The 14,607-nt window shown below is 45.2% G+C and overlaps 1 protein-coding gene across 10 annotated transcripts in view; it reads left to right on the forward strand.

The window, feature by feature from the left end:
• The window catches only part of GPHN (gephyrin), a 399,070-nt gene that overhangs the window by 101,129 nt on the left and 283,334 nt on the right, over positions 1–14,607 (forward strand). The gene's annotated exons all lie outside the window — the stretch shown is intronic.

A 14,607-nucleotide genomic window follows, 5' to 3' on the forward strand; every position in this document is an offset into this window, starting at 1 on the left:
CAATGAAATAACTCAACACATCATTAGAGTTGCTAAGATACAAAGATTTTCATTTTCCATAGTAATGCACTTTTATTTTTTTATGATATTTTTGGAATCCATTTGTTCTGTGATAGTAGTTCATGCAACTTGTTTATCTGTGTCGGGCTGAATAGGCCTTTTCATGATACTGTACTGGGAAGAACAAAGGGAAGCGCCCATGAAATGTACTTTCTGGAATGTGTGTCAATGAGTGTTTAATATACCACATAAAGGAAAAGTAACATTGCGGCAGGGAAGTTAGTGATTTATCAGATGAGTTGAAGAGCACCGCTAAGAATGTCAGTGAACGGAGTGAGAGGTTTCCAGATAGGGTCAGGCTCAAGCATATATATGTGAATTTTGTGATTGTGAACATAGTATTTTGGTATTTGTATATATTAAAGGGTATGGACACCTTTTGGGGGTCAGAATTTTTTTTCCACTTTAAATGTGTGTATTTTGTGCTGACAATCTTTTTTGCAACAGGGTTTAATTAAAAATTTTGCACAATTTATCTTCTACAGCTTCTACTTATCACTATACATAGAAACTGCAGTCTGAGTCTCAATTTCAGATCTGTGAGTGAGGCTGGACTACAGGCTTAATTTTCCTCTGCTGTCTCCTCTCCTGCACCACCTTGTCAGCTAATTTATGACCACAACAAAGTTGATTAAAAAGATGCAGGGAAGGACTGAAAACTAAGCAGTCTGTCCAGGCTCACTGACAGGTCTGATATTGAGACTTAGTCTGCAAGTTTTATGTATAGTGATATGTAGAAGCTGCGGAAGACAAACGGTGCAAATGTTTTTGTAAAAACATTATTGCAAAAATAATTGTATGCCCAAAGTACATGAATTTAACACTTGTGTGGTGCCACAGCTTGATGTTAGCATTCTATTGCAGCATATTTATTACAAATTATTATGCATTAGCCATTTATGAAGGAACTGGAGTCCGAGTCACAGTGTGGAACGATAGAGAAGTTGGAAATTGGACTTACTAACTCCAGAGCTCTGGTAAGCCACTGCCAGAATCCTATTCATCGAGAACAAAAGGATCAGGCAAGTTGAAGTCCAGCTGCCTGATTCTTATGTCTCTGTTGTTGGGCGAGAGACAGGAGGCCCCCCATATAAAATAGTTGATTGGTGAATTAACTTGATATACTTCTGATGTGTTTGGCCAGTTTAAGGTGTGTGACATTAGTACATTTCTGTGTTTTATCTACTTCCCTAATATATAGGGGGTGGACAAAAATATGGAGACACTGTATGAAATGTATACCTTAAGTTGCATGGAATTCTAAATCGTAAATCCAATCAGACATGTAGAGACCGATTTTAAGTGGAGGTAATACGACACAGATGCTGCCGGGCAGAAGTGAACATCTATCCGTTGGTCAGGGTTTTAAGCCACTCAGCTGCTGTTACTAGCTGGCTCACAAAACGCCACAGAGCAGGGCAAGAGGTGAAGTAAACACAAATATGGTGGAAAAGCTCTCAGCCAAACAGAGGTCAAATGGGCAACTGGATGCTAATAATGAAAATTCCATGCATTTCATATAGTGTTTCCATATTTTTGTCCACCCCTTTTAGGTTCGCTGCAATTGCATAAGTATAGTTAACTGACCACATGTCTCATAAGTTCAGAGTTTGGGCACCATAAGTATGGGGTATGAAGGTATTGTTTCCGACATGCATTAGGATATAGGTTAGCGTACCTCTGGTTATACATAACAGTTGGCCAATGGAGACATCGGAAATTATTCATGTTGGATCCTGCAGTGCTGTGTTCCTTGCAGTTGCTGGTTTGAAGGAGCTGCGGTACTCCAGAAATGAGAAATCACCAATGACCACTGACATAGTGCTTGTTTCATGTGTGGACAAAGCAGTTAGTGATGCAGGAGATCAGGAGGGAGGATCAGAAAGGACAGCTTGCAATGAATACATTATATCATTTTTAAATGACTCAAAAGTTTTTTATGTTTTTTTTAATGGAGTCAAACGTTAGGGTCCCTTTTCTACGGGACGAATGTTGGGCAAACTATGCCTGACACTTGTCCCCGTACATACTAGTTTTCGTGCTGCTGCACGGGAGCTAGTATCATTAGCTCTCAGCGGGGAGGCTGCAGGAGATTTCTCTCTTCGTGCTCCCCTGCCTCTCTCTAGTGACTCAACAGCACTCAATAGCTGAATAACTCAATACTGAATGGCTGCTATTTACACTGAATGATGAGTGATCAGCTCATCGTCCATCGTTTGCTGATGAGCTGATCATTCAGTACCGAACGGCCGCTATGTACACTGAACGATGAACGACCGCTATGTTCAGTCAACGGAGAGAGGCGGGGGAGCGCGAAGAGAGAAATCTGCAGCCGCCCTGCCCCCCTGCTGGCCACTCTGTGAGTGAGCCAGCACTACCAGCTCCCGTTTGACAACACGGGAGCTAGCATGTGTGGGGACAAGTGTCTGGCATTGTTCGCCCGACATTCGTCCCGTCTAAAGGGACCCTATGTTTTTACAAAACAATATTTTTGAATTCCCATCTTATAAAGTGACCTATCGTTAGGATACGCCGTCACTTTATGATCAATGGGGGGCACAACTTCTGGGATCCTAGCCGATCTCGAGAATTGCTGGTTTTCCCAGTGCTGCCTGACCAACAACAGCTGTTCTCTGCACAACTGGATGGCCGCAGCACTAAATCGCTTTATAATAATGGCATTAACATAACCGGGAACTGGGTCCAGCAGCGGAGGGTGTCCTACCGGATCAGGAGAATGCCTGAGGCCGCCTTCACACAGGCTGGAAATAGTCAGATTCTTTCTACGTGGATCTAACAGTTTAATCAGCGGCAGAACTCTGAAGCTGAACCTTGGAGGTCTGTCACGGATTCTGATGCAGACCTGTACGTGGATTTAGCCCCATGTCAGTGAGGCAAATCTGCATGTAGCAGCCCGGCATGGTTTCCATGCCAAGAATAAATAGGGCATCCCCCCCCCCACACACACAATACCGATTTCAGTGGAATGCTAAAATGATACGGATTTCACTGCAGATTTGGGTGAGGAATCGGCAGTGAAATTCCGCAGTGAAATGAGGCCTAATATTTCTGTTTTACGTGTAAATGTGATTTAGATTGTTGCAAAATCAGCTCTAAGCCGGGCTCACACGAACAGGTTGGATTCTGCATGTGAATTTCCGCAGTGATCATTTGTGGAAAGTAATTGTGAATGGTTGCGGAAGATTGCGGATGTATGCGTATGCACAGCGTCTCTTCCGTGTGGAAGAGAAATCCCTCACTCCTCTCCCGCCAGCATTCCTGTTTTCTATCTATTTTCCGAGCAGGCGTTTCTGCCACTCAGACGCAGTGTTAATTGTGCAACCATTGACTTCAGTGGAGACCATCCGCGCAGAATAGAGCATGGTATGATTTTTCTTCCGCTCGTGGAATCCACAATTCCTATCTGCACGTCTGAGCAAACGGGCAGAAGTTCATGCCTTTCAATGTTCGCATATTACAGCATATCGTCTGCGTGGACACTTATTGTGGAATCCGCAATTCAGATCCATCTGTGTGAGCCCGGCCTCAGGCTAAGTGCACAGTTCATCTGAGCTCTATGTTTAACATATGAACTGAGAAAAGTTACCAGCATATACATTAAAGGGGTATTCCCATCATGGCATATCCAAAGTCTGATAGGTGCGGGTCTTCCTCTTGGGACCTGCACCTATCTCAAGTTTTGGCCGCCGGCTTGCCTGTATGAGGTGGCTAGGGATAGTTGGGGGACAGAAAAAGTTGAGCGCAGTTCGCTATGCAGTTTCTGTAACTATCGTAAAAGTCGATGGGAGTTACGCGGACAGCGCTGATCTACGCTCTTTCTATAATTCTTAGTCACTTTATGGGAGCCTCAGAAACTGTTCAGCTGTTCTCAACTCTTTCCATCCGCTCATGTTTGGCTCAGGATGGGAACACCCCTTTAGACAAATCAGTGTGGCTCCATTTACTTATACATCAGCATGCATTAAGCACATCAGACAACCACTGCAGAAAAAAAAGGGTTACGGTTCGACCTTATGCTTGTACAGTTGCATACATCGGAGCCTTCCATCAGAAGTATGCGTTGGGAGCAAATACCTGCAACGGAAAGCTTCAACGCTTTTTGCGCAGAGCCTTAACCCTAAATAACTGAATTTTCGGATTTGACGCTATAAGGACTTTGTCCTTTGGCGGCCGGGTCTTCTTTTGCCATTGATCTGTCCAAGCATTATAGATTTTTCTAGCGACTTTGCTCACATTATATGGCCAAAATACGTGAGTCTGAGCCCGGCCATCTTCCCCTCCAGTGATATGGAGGGAGCTCGTCTTTAGGGTCATCGAGGGTTGTGAAGGCTAACAACAGCCACAAGGACCACAAGGTTCTTCTTGTTCATGGTGCCTTGGTTTTGTGGTGTATCTCTGTAGGATACATGGTGTTTCTTCTGCTGCTCTGATATGAGAGTTATTCAGTAAGTAAGTAATGAAATCTAGGATCATTTATAGCCATGTAGTATAGCGGTAAGCTGCTGCTACATTATTTTAGATGATTTAAAATAGTTCTCAAACTTTAAATGCTAGATCATTAATTGCTTGAGTTAATTAGCTTTGCACTTCCAAGATTATTTGTATAATGTGGGTGTGATTAATGTAGCCTATTCCAGTATCAAACAACATATCAAAGATGGCCTATCACAAGACTCGGGCGACATTGGGATGGTCACGAGTAATGGTAGCCTTAGAAATTGCATCCATGAAACCAGGCTCTTGTTTTTATAGGGGTTGTAGCAGAACTTGGGTGGGGGGTGCCCTGGGGAGGAGATCGGTGGGGATCTCAGCGGTAAGGCTTTTAGCACCTATCCCACAGATAAGTGATAACAGTGAATTCTGGTACAACCTCTTTAAGCCACAGTTGATACCTTGAGATATTTAGGCCTCGTTCTCATCTGGAGGTTGCTTTCAGAGCGCTCGTTGCAGATTTTGCTAAGTTTACTGGGAAAAATAGTATCCAGAGCTATTTTAGCCCATAAATTGTTGGACACCATGATGCAAATCTGACTGACCCCATTATAGTCTGGTCTATTGGGTGTCAGTATTATCCGGCATATTATGTACTATAGCATTGCCATTACTTCTGTTCTGGTCCTATAACTGAGAAGAACAAGGGAGTTTGTAATGATGTAGTACAAGTAATAGAGCGGTGTGACGGTCACGGCTCAGGGGACTTTACCTTTAGTACAAGTAATGCAGAGGCCCTACAGAGAACAGACAGGAAAGCTCTAGATATAACGCTTCCCATGGAGCTCTCCGCGTCTAGTGATTGCCTGTACAGTTTATACATCGGCCATCAACCATTGGCCTTTTATTATAATGATTTATGACAAAATTCTCAGTTAGCCCTGTTCTGGGGTTCTGTAGTTGCACCCCATGTGGGAAGGGGATAATTTTCTATCTTGGTTCAAACCCCTTTTAGTTACACTCATTATCAAAAAAAAAATCAAGCACCGTGAGGGAATTGTAATAAAATGAAACTTTCTCTGTGTGATTGTAACGTTGATATAAGTAAGTGATTACAATATCAGAGCAAAAGGAGAATTTAGGGTTCATGTTCACGGCCATAACGGGCTCCGCAAGTGGAATGCCACAGCGGAGCCCAGCACGGTGTCCCCCCCCCCCCCCCCCCAAGACACCATTCTCGCCGGTGGTGTAATATGACGCGGCCGCTGGTGGGTGGGGTGCGTATTCATGCTATACTTCCGCTGTGCTACAGTGGGAGTATAGCATGACGGGCGGCTTCCACTGACTGCAATGGGTGCTGTCCGTGCATATTCCTGGGGCAAAAAGGGCATGCCACGGGTAATTTCACGCTGCAGAATTCCACAGCGTGAGCATTAAGCTATTAGGTTCAATAGAACCTGATAGCTGCGGTGCAACACTGCGGATTTCTGCCACATAAAAATCTAGCCGTGGGCATTAGCCCTTATTCTGGAAAACTGAACACTTAAAGGAAGGCTCTACTACCCTGTTGTATTGCCTCTAGCTTGGATACAAAATGTGATACGGGTGGGAATGGAGGCTCTGGTACCCTGTTGTATCACCTCTAGCTTGGATACAAGATTTGATAAAGGCAGGCATGGAGGCTCTAGTACCCTGTTGTAGCACCTCTAGCCTGGATACAAGATGTGATACAGGCAGGAATGGAGGCTTTAGTACCATGTTCTACCGCCTCTAGCTTGATTACAAAATGTGATACAGGCAGGAATGGAGGCTCTAATACCCTGTTGTATCACCTGTAGCTTGGATACAAGATGTGATACGGATGGACATGGAGGCTCTAGTACCCTGTTGTACCACCTCTAGCTTGCATACAATATGTGATACAGACTGGCATGGAGGCTTTAGTACCCTGTTGTACCGCCTCTAGCTTAGATACAAGATGTGATATGCGCGGGCATTGTGGCTCTAGTACCCGGTTGGGACTGCCTCTAGCTTTAATGCACAATGTGATATAGGTGGGCTTGGAGGCATACAGATACCATACGGTATCCTGCGGCATATCTGTCCACATTTGCTAAGCTGTCAAAGCTGGTATCCTAGGTGGTCCCATAAATGTTCTGTTGGTGATAAATGTAGCACCTGGCAGCCACAAAACTGTTGTGGAGACCCTCCTGTGACCCCCTTGTGTGTGCGAGCCAAGCATTATCCTGCTGGAAAATGTATCCTGCCATGAGAGGAACACATGTGGCTGCAGGATGTCCTGAACATATCGCTGAGCTGTCATTGTCCCTCATACCACTACTAGGGGTGACCGACTGTCATATGCACTAGCCTCCCTGGCGATCACACCAGCAGGGGGCAGTGTGCTGCTCCACAGCAGAGCCAGGATTGAGGAGCTCACCCTAAGATCTCCAGATACGAACACGACCGCCATCAGCGCCCAAACTAAACCTGGATTCATTACTGAAGACAACCCGGTTCCACTTCTTGGCAGTCCAGTTTCGTCATTCACGACACCACAGTAAACGGAGGCGACTATGGGTGGGTGTCAAAGGCGGCATATGTAATAGAGCCTCGTGTGGCACGGAGTGTTAAGGCAGCAGAACTGCAGTCCTAAGCTCTCACTCAGGACCTGAAGGTTGGAGGTTCAATCCCCGTGTGTTTCAGGTAACCAGCTCAATGTTGACTCAGCCTTCCATCCTTCCGAGGTCGGTAAAGTGAGTACCCAGCTTTGTTGGGGGGTAATAAATAAATTACCTGAAAGCGCTGCGAAATAAGTTGGCACTATATAAATAAGATTTATTTTATTTTTATGGGCATCTAGAGAGCAAATGTCCTTCAGTCAAGGGCCCGGAAATGCTTCTGACCGACGCAGAGGCCAGTAAGGTTGTGCCACCTATTTCTGTATGGCAATGAAACAGTTGGAGCTGCTCATGCTAGTCGGACGATCAAACGCTCCTCTCTACTGGTGGTTTGTTGGGGGCGTCCTGAGCCCGGTCACCTTGTGTGCCCTCACACATCTACTGGTCCCAACAGTCGGGTCAGATGCTCTTCTCTACTGGTGGTCTGTAGGGACATCCTGAGCCCGGTCACCTTGTGTGCCATCACACATCTACTGGTCCCAACAGTCGGGTCAGATGCTCTTCTCTATTGGTGGTCTGTAGGGGACGTCCTGAGCCCGGTCACCTTGTTTGCCATCACACATCCACTGGTCCCAACACCTCCTTACAGTCTTGATTGAGAGGGGCTGAATTCTGCAGCAGAGAAGGCAGTAAAATTGACTTGCTGTGGATTTGAATTCACTCAACTGAAGTCAATTTCCACTCTGGTTTTGAGCGGGTTGTTTCTGCAGTTTGTGGACGGGATTCTCAAAAGAGGTTGTCCCTGATGAGCACTCTTAAAGGAGTTGTCAATTTGCAAACTATTAATTGCCTATCCTCAGGATGATTCATCAATAGTAGATTGGCATGGGTCTGTTTGCCCAGACCCCCTGCCCGTCAGCTGTGTACTGAGCTGGTGTGCTCAGGTGCTGAACTAAATTCTACAGGAGCAGACAGCTCCGTTCTTACTGTAGTGGTCTAGCTTGGTAATGTAGATCAAGTGAAATGAATGGGAATTTTACCTGTAATACCAATGCTGGCCACTACAGTAAGAAAAAAGCTGTGTGCTTCCTGTAGAGGAAGACAATCATGCCTACCAGAAAAACAGCTGATCAGCAGGGTGGGGGGGTGTCCCCAAACAATGGACCCTTGCCAGTCTACTGTTGATAACTCATCCTGAGGATAGGTGGGCAATAGTTTACAACTGGCCAATCTCTTTATTGGAGTCTACACTGCAATATCTATTTTTATGTTTTTCTAGATTTAATGCAATAATCTTGTTTTCAGCATAAACCTTGTACACGTTTTGCTTGTTACATGGAAGCCCACAAGTACAGGAGGTCTGCTGTGTTTTTTCCCCTTCAGTCTTTGAGTCAAGCTCTCATTTTCATTTAATTTGGCTTCACTTCAATTATAAATCCTGCTGATTACATGCATTTTTACCTCTTCTAATTATAGCACTGCAAAGCAATACTTGTTTAGGTGGCATTACAGGGTTTTTGTCCATATCTAGACAGTAATGGAAATTTCTGTTAGTCAGCTTGATTAATTGCCAGGATGTCGTGGCACGGCTCACTGTTTTATTTTTATATGGAGCGATAGTTAATCTAGGTTTCAGGATTTATTTATGTGTCATAATTCAGCTGTAACGGTACGTCGGCATCCTTCTCACTTCACTTAATAGAAACCTTTAGGTCTGAAAGAGAAAGGAACTGTAAATAATAACCATAATATAGTAATATGCTTTCTGATTTACTCCATACCGAGTGGAAGGTTTCTCCTTGAATTAAGCAGGTTGAGGATTTTTGGGGGGTCCTCGGTTCAAATCCACCCAAGGACAATATCTGCATGGTGTTTGTATGTTCTTTCCGTTTTTGTATGGGTTTCCTCTGGCTGCTTTTTGTTTCCTTCCACACTTGAAAAACATATGAACTGGAGACTTTAAAATCTAAGCCCCAATGGTGACAGGGCCCAATGTGATGATGATGATCCCAGTACTGTGCTGCAGAATATGTATGCGCTATATAAACGAGTCCATTAATTGTAGTTTAATCTCCAAACTAAATGGTGTTCTCCAACCCGAAGCAGTGACTTACCCCACACAAACAGGCTCCAAAAAGATGTAATGTTTTACAAAATTGTCCGACTTTTATATAGATTAAGGCTGCCTGCACACGGGCGGATTTCCATTGCGGAATCCGGAGCAAGCGTCCGCTTCTGGATTCCGCAGCAAATACCGGCCATAGCATGCAATGGCAAAACGCGATTTCCTCTACATGAGCAGAAATTGATTGCCATTTTCTGCTCCCGGAGGAGAAATCGCAGCATGCTCTATTTCTGTGTGGATTCCGCACAGACGGCCTCCATTGATGTCATTTGATCCGCGGCCCTTCCACAATGATGACGCGGGAAAAGCAGAGATTTAAGAAAACAATAAAATCTGTACTGCAGTACAGATAAAGACTTCAGGACAGGTACGCGCAGATGCCGGCTGGGCACAGGGTTAGATTCCACTGCCGATTCCGCATGCAGAATCCGAGCTGCCGTGTGCAGGTGGCCTAATTCTACATAAAAACTGTGAAGTTAGCTTCAAAGGCAAGCCTGTGCTTTAGGCTGAGTGTCCACGGGCGGGACGGAATATCGTGAGCGATCTTCCGCCGCAGGGGAGCACTAATGTTACTGTGATTTTCCACAATCAACCTATCTTAATGATTGGAGTATCGCGGCATGCCGCAATTTTTAGACGCAAGCGGAAAATCGTGAGCGATTTTTTTTTTTTTTTGCTTGTGCACATTGTTATCCTATGGGAAGCGTGTTATGCATGCTCCACATGGGATTTTATCACCGCGGATCACGCTATGACAAATTGCCCATGGACAGCCAGCCTTAAAGGGGTTGTCTCGCGAAATCAAGTGAGGTTATACACTTCTGTATGGCCATATTAATGCACTTTGTAATATACATCGTGCATTAATTATGAGCCATACAGAAGTTATTCACTTACCTGCTCCGTTGCTAGCGTCCTCGTCTCCATGGTTCCGTCTAAATTCGCTGGCGGCTTGCTTTTTTAGACACGCTTGCGCAGTCCGGTCTTCTGCTCTGAGCACGAGCCGCTTCAGTGTGCTCGCCGCTACAGCTCTTCTGCGCATGCGCAGATGAGCTGTATCTTCTCGGGAGCGCGCTGGAGTGGCCATTCTGCTACCATCCTCTGTTAGAGGAAGGTGCAGAAACTGGAGCCGCCCAGCCGAGAAGCCCAGCCCAGCACAGCCGCCCAGCCCAGCCGCCCAGGTAAGTGATGGGTGACGGACTGACGGGGGTGACGCGTGACTGACTACCGCTGTGGCCCCGGAGCCTAGCGCTGGGGCCCCGGAGCCTAGCGCTGGGGCCCCGGAGCCTAGCGCTGGGGCCCCGGAGCCTAGCGCTGGGGCCCCGGAGCCTAGCGCGGGGGAGCCTGGGCCTAGCGCCGGTTACCTGCTGTCTGGCGGTGGGTGACTGGTCGGCCGCGTTCAATCCCGGGGTCCGGTCGGCGGCTGCGGGGCGTCTGGTTGTCAGGGAGACACAGCTGGTAGCGTCTCGGGAGCGCGCACGTCGGGCTACAGCAAGCGACGGGAAAAGATCCGGCGGCCATCTTGGGGAAACTTTTTGCTGGAACTGTAAGTACAAACCAGCTAGAAAAGTCATTTACATGGGTGATTAGTAATGTATGCTTAATTAGGGGGACTGGGCAAAAAAAAAATTTCACTGCTTCCTCGAGACAACCCCTTTAACCGCCTTCCAATATTCGCTGTACATATTTGGCAGAAGGCATTATATGGAGAAGGCTGAGGAGCTGAGCCTGCCCCATACATGGCGGGTATGGGTTGTATTATACAGCCTCTGGGATTGGAGATAAGATTATCTCTGCTCCTGGCCATTTAGCCCCTTTGATGCCGTGGTCAATGGAAACCACAACATCTGAGTAGTAAGACAGAAGAAGAGGATTAAAACCTTACCAGTAAAAGTACAGCTTGTCCTGCAAAACATAAACCCTTATACAGCCCCATTGACTGAAAAGTCAAAAAGTTATGGGTGCCAGAATTGGTGAACCAAATCACAAAAAAAAAGTTTTAAAGGTTGTTTGTAATTTGGTTTACTACTTAAATAAATAAATACAGAAAAACTATGTAAATTTGGTAATGCTGTAATTGTACTGACCCACCGGATAAAGTCTCATTGGTACCGCTCAACGAACGCAGTTCCAACATAACACAAAACAATGGCAAAATTCTGGTCCTTTTTTTCCATTACACCAAACTTGAACATTTTTAAAAGTTTTTCAGTACAGTGCTGTACATGATACATTAACCTGTCATGCAGAGAACGAGTCTTCAATTGGCTATGTTGATGGAAAAGTAAAACAAAGTTATAGTTCCTTGCAAAGTTATAGTTCCTTCATATGTTCCTTGGATGAGAAAACAGTAAAAAGTGAGAAGTAACAATCAAAAGGGGTCAAAAGTTTTTTTTCACAAATCAGCTGTTATCACTGGGGAAATCTGTGTCTGCCTATTGATTTATAAGTGCTGGCAGCCATTCATTTGACAATACAAGGTATGGATAGCTGGTCTGTCATGGTGAGCCCTACGTTCAGCTGTGGCTCACAGAGGGCTCCTCTCAACGAGATACCTCCCTCTATAATGTCTTTTGCGCCAGGTCATATGGCCCAAGAGTTGTTGGAGACTGCCAGTATAAGGACACAATCGCAGGTAAAAAGTTTCACTATGCCCCATATAATAATGATGTCACTTTGTTCGGCTTTTCTTGTGCCGGGACTTTCATCGTCCACATAGAAGAGGTCACCGTGATTGTATGAGGAACAAGACCCGGATGGTTGCAGGAAGCTCCTGGCTGTTGCTGGGAATGAGAGGACATGCACCCTGTATTTTGATTAGTTGTTGGGTTGTCTCGAGTATGCCTAATCTGGCATTGCAACGTGCGCGTCCTGAGCGTGCCGGAATATCAGAATGTTCCTGTATTTCATGTCAGGTTAGAAAATACATATATTTCAGCATGAGAAAATTCAGTATGCCAACTTAGAAGGTTGTTTCCCTGCAGAAATTAAGACCTTAACCTTTCTGGAAAAACAAAATCAATATCATCAAGTAGACATTTGGATGCCAAGAACAAGAGAAAATCCAGTTGCAAAAGGTTGTTTTGGATGTGTGTCCAGAACGCGAGAACAAACGCATCTGCCTTAATTGAAAAGTATATTTGTTTTTAAGGGCATTTCTACTGGTGGGCTGAATGTAATAAAGTCCCCGCTGTTTATGTCAGAGCGGAGACTAATGAATCATCCTCTCTCCTCTTGCAGAATAATACCTGAAACCAATGGGGAAATTAGTTGTTTCCTTGACATGTGATGCAATGAGAAACCATTTATATTTTACCAGTCAGGCTTTGAAGTTGAGCAGGATTGGATCCCCTAGTCTTGGACTAGGTTCACACAGTCCAGGCCAAAATCTGCATGGAACACCCCGATTTTCACTTGGATTGTGATGCGAATTTCACTCCCGTATTTTAAGGATCTTTTCACATCTTTGTTTAGCCATTCGCCGATTGTATAAGTTTTGATAACGAAAACGCTGTTTTGCTTGAAGACCCTTAGACTGTAATTGGTCAGATGCAGTTTAGAAGTGCCTACTTTCACTACGTTTGACCTATCATATCTTTTTTGTGAATTTTTTTTCTGTGGGGGACAGAAAAGGATAGCATGTCACACTTTTATATCCTCCCCCCAAAAAAGTGCGCTGGATGTATACATTTTGTTTCCATTTCAGTCAATAGGAGAAGTATGAAAACGTAAAGCTTTACATTTTAATACCTTTCTTAGGCCTCCTTCCCACGGACGGACTTCCGCCGTGTAATTCGCGTCGGAAATTCGCTGCGTTGCCCGCAGCTATTAGGTTCTATTGAACCTAATAGCTCAGTGCTCACGGTGCGGAATTCCACCACGGAATTCCGCACCGTGAAATCTCCCGTCCTCACCCGCGGCATGCTCTATTTGCCGCGGGTGTACGCGCGGACGGCTTCCATTGCAGTCAATGGAAGCCGTCTGTTCACTCTATCTTCCGCTGTAGCACAGCGGAAGATAGCGTGAAATCGCCTCTCCGCCTACCTCGTCATATGACACGGCCGGCGCGTCATATGACACGGCCGGCCGTGTCATGTGACGCGGTGGGCGTGTCATGTGATGTGGCCAGTGTGTCACATGACGCTGGGCACACGTCATGCGGGACCCAGGACGCCGGATCCGCAGGTAAGTATGGGGTCTCTGGGAGGCGCCGTAACGGGCTCCGCGGCGGAGCCTGTCATGGCCGTGTGCAGCCGGCCTTAATCTGTTTTTTTTTTCCCTCAAATGCTTTAAAAATAAAAAGTGTCCATCTACAAAACTTTTATTTAAAAGAAAGACTTTACAATCAAAAACATGAGATTTTTATGTAAAATTGGACACACATGCATGGAAACGTATGACTGTATGTTTAACGTATGTGCTAAAAAAAGTACAGGTGTGTTTTAAATTGTATACCCTTTTTTTCTTCTTCTTCTTCTTAAACCTTGGACTCAAATCTGAAGCCTAAAATGACATGTTGCAAAAATCTGCATCGCAGGTCAATTTACAATGCAAATTTTTTCAGTAACCTGTGAACGGGGTTTCTCAAGATTCTCTTTACTTTGCTGCTCCCTAATGTATCCACCACATGATCAGTTGTAATTTGCAGGGGAAAATGTGGATCCACTAGAGATACTGTTTGTATTGTAGCTGCTCTTCACCTTAGCTACGTGATCGTGGTCTTTAAAGGGGTTGTCCCACTTCTAGCAGTTTTCCATCAGCACCTTACATTGCACCGTGGCCTAGGGTGGGACTGCAGGCTGAATCCCATTCACTTTAACAGGATTCAGCCTGCAATACTATCACAGACCACTATGCAATGTACAGAGCTGTCTGACAACAGCTAGAAGTGGAACAACCCCTTTAATGACGATCCAGTGACTCCCCTTTAAGGTTAGGGCTACACTGCGACTTTGGCCGCGAGGGGTGTCGTATGACCAGAATCGCTGTGTAGTGCAAAGACATCGCACAGCTATTGAATTTAATGGAGTTGCGATGTTGCTTCACTACACTTTTGTTTTCATCATGCAATAAAAATCGCCGTATAGCCCTAGCCTAAGTGTGACATAGACATAGAAGTCCAGAGATTTCACTCGCTGGTCTTGACCCATGTTGTTTTTTTTAGATTTTTATCAATGTAGCACATTTAAAATGGGTAATGCCTGCAGCTATAACAAGGGGGCACCCTCTACATCTAGAGTAGAGAAGGTTTCTACACCGACATAGAAGGGGGTTCTTTACTGTAACAGCAGTGAGACTATGGAGCTCCTTGCCTGGAGAGAGCTGATGGTGAACTCACTGAAAGAGTAC

The sequence above is a fragment of the Eleutherodactylus coqui genome, chromosome 6 (genome assembly GCF_035609145.1).
Source record: "Eleutherodactylus coqui strain aEleCoq1 chromosome 6, aEleCoq1.hap1, whole genome shotgun sequence".
In the NCBI taxonomy this organism is placed as follows: domain Eukaryota; kingdom Metazoa; phylum Chordata; class Amphibia; order Anura; family Eleutherodactylidae; genus Eleutherodactylus; species Eleutherodactylus coqui.